Source organism: Lynx rufus, unplaced genomic scaffold (genome assembly GCF_022079265.1).
Source record: "Lynx rufus isolate CCGP_SWC_20201006 ecotype Redwood Valley unplaced genomic scaffold, mLynRuf1.p SCAF_1, whole genome shotgun sequence".
In the NCBI taxonomy this organism is placed as follows: Eukaryota; Metazoa; Chordata; class Mammalia; order Carnivora; family Felidae; genus Lynx; species Lynx rufus.
Window position 1 is genome coordinate 9,723,117 of NW_025814823.1, and position 6,306 is coordinate 9,729,422.

Sequence of the window (6,306 nt, forward strand, 5' to 3'; positions counted from 1 at the left end):
ACCCTGCGTAGGCTCTGCCTGAGCGTGGAGCCTGCTTGGGATTCTCTCTCCCTTTCTCTCTGCCTCTACCCCCTTGTGCGTATGCTCACTCGCTCTTTCTCTCTCAAAATAATGAATGTTAAAAGAAATATTTCTATGTTGTCTTCACGCTCAGTGCCCCCATCTTCTGAATCCCTTGTTTGTCTCAGAGTGTGTGTCATTGCTTATTCACTCCGTATCACCCTTGGTACCGTCGGGGGTACTGGTGAGGCAGCATTTCTTAAGAGAATCCTACAGTACTAAACGCTCTCGGGGCTGCGCTGTTTGTTGGCCTAGTTTTGATTCCTGCAATCAAGAGTACCGCCAAGCATGTGATGACTTCTCATTTTCTCCACTCCCTCTCCCATAAGCATTTGGCTCTTGGGGTTTAAAGAGGGCTTCACCCTTCCTTCTGGGAGTCGGCTGCAAGCAACCGACACCCATTTCCCAAGTTTGGACACTGCTGCATTTGAAGTTCATGGACATGTAGGTAACGACGGCTGTGGCCTGGCCAACAGACTGTGAGGCATCTTCCATCATAAGGTGCATCGCGATTTTACAGACGTTGGGGTCAATCAGGCCCTGAATGGAACCCTGCTGAGACTCCGCTCTGGTAAGCGCAGAAAACACAGGATTACTATTTAACGGCCTTTGCATTGCACTAATTTTTTTTTTTTCCCATAACAGCTTTGTCGAGATAAAATTCACATGCTCTACAATTCACTCATTTAAAGTGCAACATTCTATGCTTTTCAGTATCTTTGTGATGTATACCAATAAATCAATTTTAGAACAATTTCATCACCCCAGAAAGAAATCCTGGACCCATTAGCAACCTCTCCCCATTCTTCCCCCAACTCCCAGTGCTCCGGTAATTAATCTACTTTTCCTCTCTACGGATCTGCCTCTTCTGGGTATTTTATATACACGGAATCACGATATGCGGCTCCTCTCACTTTGCATAACGTTGTCAAGGTTCACCCGTGCTGTAGCCTGTATCAGTTCTGCACACCCTTTTCCCGTTGACTAATATTCAACTGTATGGATATACCACATTTGATTTATCTACTGGAGCCGATGGACGCTTGGGTTGTTTCCACTTTTTGGCTACCGTGAATAATGCTGCGAGCATTCATGTGCAGATTTTCGTGTAAATGGATGTTTTCATTTCTCCCGGGCACATCCCCAGGAGTGGAATTGCTGGGTCTTCCAGTGACTCTATGTTTAACTGTTTCAGGAACTGCCAGACTGTTTTCCAAAGCAGCTGTACCATTTTACAATCCAGCTGGCAAAATATGAGGGTTCCAATTTCCCCACATCCTTGTCAACATTTGTTATTATCTCGTCTTCTTGCTTATTGCTGTCCTGGTGGGTGTGAACGAGTATCTTCATTGTGGCCAACGCACTTATTTTTAAAGGATTTCTCCCTTGCATTTGCTCATTCGATCCACACAACATCTGTCCCCATTCCTTACCCACAGTCAAGGAAGCAAACATGAAGACTGATTCATTGACTTGCTCAAGATAGCTCAGTTAGAGACAGCACGTCAACTAGTAAGATGCTTCTTCGATTCTGGGCCCATTGCTGTTTCACCACACCAGGCCACTGGAACCTCAGGAGAGCTATCTGCTACAGAGTGGGGACAAGGGCGATGACAGGTCTGGGGTCAGCTGGGGAGCTGAGGACGCAGCATGGCGCCACCCCGTGAGATGCTGTGATACCGCTGCTGGCTTTCACAAGACGGCAACAGCTAGTAAACCACATTGGCCAGGAACAGCTCACTAAGACGAATCTGATTTTGGGAAAAGGCCCGGTTGTAGCTTGCGAGGTACAGAGGCAAAACAAAATCTACAACTTGCAGCAAAGTCTATGGGGCGGTGTTCACAGCTTGTAGTAAAAGGCTGTACAATCCAGGTTGGTCTCTTTTGGGCACATCTGTTCTTGGAATTATGACATTGAGGAAGAATAATATTCTAGCTCTGCCCCTCCCACCCCCCCCCCACCCCCAGAAGGAATAGATGTCAGCCTCAGTTGGTAAGCGGGATTCATTACTTTCCGCGTTCATGAACTGAGAGAGCGAAAGAATTTTTGCTGATGCTTACATTTTCTATTCATGAACTATCTCCTTTATGTGCAAAAAAATCAATATTTTATGAAATGATCTCCTTGGAGGTTACAAGCTCTACAGCACCACTCTTTTCTAGTCAAAGAAAATCTGCATGTTACTAAACCCCAGCCGAGCGAGGGTAAAGGCCTCTAAACGGAGAGCTTCCTTACCTCACTAGCAAAGTCAACTTCTCAACACTGGACCGTGACCTTGTGTTGGGTTTACAGAGTCCAGCAGGTCGATGAGCGTGTGGTGTATCTATTGAAACCAAAAAAAACTTTTTTTTCAGGATTTGTCCAAAAGATGCGTTCCATTCTTAGCATAGGAACAACAAAGAGATTTTATTGAGAGGGCCCACTCACTCTCTGCAGAGGCTGGTGTGGTTCAAAGCACTGGAATCCTTTTCATATCTGACACCTGCTAAGGTCATCCTGATCATGCCCACAGCAGCTGCTACCTGTGGCCCCTGGCACCGCTTTTGTTCTTGGGCTTTTTTGGTTTGTTTGCTTTGTTTTAAACTGGAAGGCAGTACCTCTCAACATTAAAGAACTTACGTCTAACAACTTTTAATTATTGTATTTCGTTTCCAAACCCCTGTCTACACTTGAAGCGATGTAGGGGTCATTGATCTACACCTGCAATTTTGCATTTTGCTTTATTGACCTGACATAAAATCATGAATGCTTTCCATTTTACTTTTTTTTTTTTTCATAAATATTTTAGTGGCTGCATAACACCCTGTCATCATCTGTTACACATTTTCCTGGCGTGGGACACGAAGGTGGCTTCCAGAAGGCCCATCTATATGCTGTCCACAAGAGCCTCGACTTCGGATGTAAGGATACATGCAGACGGAAAGTGAAGAAAAAAAGGGATGGAAAAGGAAATAAAAAGAGAGCCGAAGCAGCTATGCTTACATCAGACCCAACAGACTCTAAGACAAAGACTGTGATAAAAGATAAAGAAGGGAATTACATAATGACAAAGGAGTCAATCCAACAAGAGCACATACCATCGGTAAATATTAACGCGCCTAACACAGGAGCACCTAAGTATGTAAAGCAAATATTAACAGACCTAAAAAGAGACGGCGGCTTCCAGGTTACATCCTCGCACAGAAGGAATCTCTTCTGCTCCTTTTTATTATTTCATTAGGACCCGTCCTCCTAGAAGAAAGTTCGCATTTACCGAACACCTGCTGTATACCGCTGACTTGATGGGAACCACCCATTATTTCCCCAACTCTGCGAGCGAGTGTTTTTTAATTCCCAATTCGCAGGGAAGAGAGTACCTAACACTGCTCGGCACAGAGTAAGACCTCAGCACTTGCCAACAGCGAGAACTACTGCCGTGGTCCCGCCTCCACCGTCACCGCTAAGGTACTTGGCCCAAGGCAGAGACCAGAAAGGGGCCTGGTCTGCCTGACGCCAAAGGGCCTGCGTTCCCACCCCCGGCTGTACCACACTGCCTTCCCGTGGCGGGGCCAGGTCAAAGGATCGAGCACCTTCATTCTCTTGCTGTGTTCTACCGTTGTCTTAGCGATTTAGAAATACTTGGTGCTGTTTTGTCTCAGCTTCTCAGGTCACAGTCAGCCTGAGGTCTGTGCTCCCAGAAGTCACTCATCCATCGCTTATCTCGATGTTTCCAGCACATCCTGCTGAGGGTCTTTTTCTGTGTATCCCAGAGCCGTGCAGGCTTCCGGGCCAGGTAGGTCAAGAGGGTGGCCGAGGGCCTGCATGTTGGCAAGCAGCCGAGGTACTGGGCAGCTCAAGAATCCTCACCACAGTAGGGTCTATAGTGGTTGTGGGTCCGGTGCGGAGTCTCCTCGCTCTCCGGGGGGCGGTAGGAGAGAGAGCTGGGAGGAGTATTTCTCTCAGAAGGGAGACAGGACCCTGCCTGGGAGGTAACTGCTGGGACCCAGCAGGTAGGTCCATTGGTCCTTGTTTGCCAGAACTGAAGCCTGGGCTCTGAGAGAGACTTCGGGGAGAAAGGCGCCGGCCAGAGGCAGGACAATGGACAGAGCCTTCAACCTACTCTCACCTGGCCCTTGAACTAATCCCAGGAGGCACTGCTTCCCCCTCCCTGTAGGGGACGGCCAGATGCCACGTGACGTGGCAGTGTGATGGGGTGAGGAGAGCCTGAATACGGCAAGAGCTCCCACCACTGAGCCTCTTTTGACCCCCCTCAGAGGTCTGCTAGTCTGCAGTGGCTCAGGGGACTTGCTTCTAGGGGTACAATGGCATGGCCTGTCTTCTACCCCCTTGTCCCCTCATGGACTGTGGCTTCCTCAGTCGGCATCACCATGTGGCATCCAGGGTTCCCTTAAATACCCACGGAACAGAAGGCTCTGATTCTGAAAGGGGACCCCTCTTGCGCTGCTGGTGGGAATGCGAATGGGGCGGCCACTCTGGAAAACAGTATGGCGGTTCCTCAAAAAATTAAAAATAGAACTACCCTACGACCCAGCAATTGCACTACCAGGGACTTATCCAAAGGATACAAAAATGCTGATTCGAAGGGGCACATGCGCCCCAATGTTTACAGCAACGCTATCAACAATAGCCAAAGTATGGAAAGAGCCCAAATGTCCATCGACGGATGAATGGATAATGGCATACTACTTGGTGATGAAAAAGAATGAAATTTTGCCATTTGCAGCAACACGGATGGAACCAGAGCATATTATGCTAAGTGAAATAAGTCAGAGAAAGACGATTATCATATGATTTCACTCAGATGTGGAGTTCAAGAAACAAAACAGATGAACACAGGGGAAGGGAAGGAAAAATAAGATTAAAACAGAGAGGGAGACAAACCATGAGAGACTCTTAAAAAACAGAGAACAAACTAAGGGTTTCTGGAGGGGAGGTGGGTGAGGGGATGGGCTGAATGGGTGATGGGCATTATGGAGGGCACTTTTCGGGATGAGCACTGGGTATTATACTTAAGAGATGAATCACTGGGTTCTACTCCTGAAGCCAACACTACACTGTCAGTTAACTAAGTTCAAGTTAAATGGAAAAAAAAGGAGGCTCTGATTCTATGAGTCATACAGAGAGATGGGGATGGATAGGTGAGCCGTCCTTCACTGAGCTCCGACCAGTGCCTTTTCAGGCACTATGCTGTGCCTCTTCGTTTCCGTTATTCAAGGCTCAAAGAAACGAGACTTCAAGGAAATAGTATCCCTACTTACAGATACGCAAATCGAGACTTAAAAGTAACCTTCCCAAGGTCACATAGCCAAACACTTGGTGAAGCCATGGTTCAAAGTCAAACATGCCTAATCACGAGAAACTTGTGTTCTCTCCCGATATTACGATGCCTTCCATAACCCCCAAACCTACACCCTCCCCATGCCCGACTTTACAAATCAGACTTTTTAAAAAGCAAACCAGGTGTTAATTATTTTCAAATTTTATTTGAAGCTGAGAACAACTGTTTAAAGAAAACTGTCAGTGGATTTATGTACTCTGGGAAAACTGAACTGGAGAAGGCAGACACTTTTACGGCACCTCATCCGCATGTGGTCTTAACAACCTGATCCCAAACAGGGAACTCAGTGTGCTGCAGGGCCGGTGACACATCACTCACTTCCAAGGCTGTTTTCTACATAAAACTTTCCACTCGGGGCTTCCTTTGCCAGCAAAGTGTAAATGTGCGCTGTCTTGTTTTGGGTGCAGGGGTGAAGTGGGTGATCTTGAACCACTCACCCTCTTTCACGGTCAACCACATACTAGCTAGGAAAGTCAGAGGGGTGGGATAAAGGAAGTGAGTTACCATTTAGAAGGGGTAACTTAAGGCGGTCTCAGCCCAGAATCTTTCCCTTTTTAGGAAAACAAAGAAGATAACGAGTGTGGTGGGGAAAGGTAAGCTCAAGTCTACCTACAGAAGTACTAACCTATCACCTTCCCTTGCTTTTGATCGAGTTGACTCTTGCGTGAGTTAACACTGGTTGTCGCAGGTTGACCAGAAGCCCTATGTGCAGTTACATTATATATCTGCTTGACTTAAAAAAAAAAAAAAAAAAAGGAATAATGAATTAGTTGTGAGCGCAGTGTGTTTTGGAAGGCATGAAATCTCAAGACATGAAGTCCGTGGGGGAAAAGCTGATAGGTATAAAAACAGAGGAGAGGGGCGCCTGGGCGGCTCAGTCGGTTGAGCATCCGACTTCGGCTCAGGT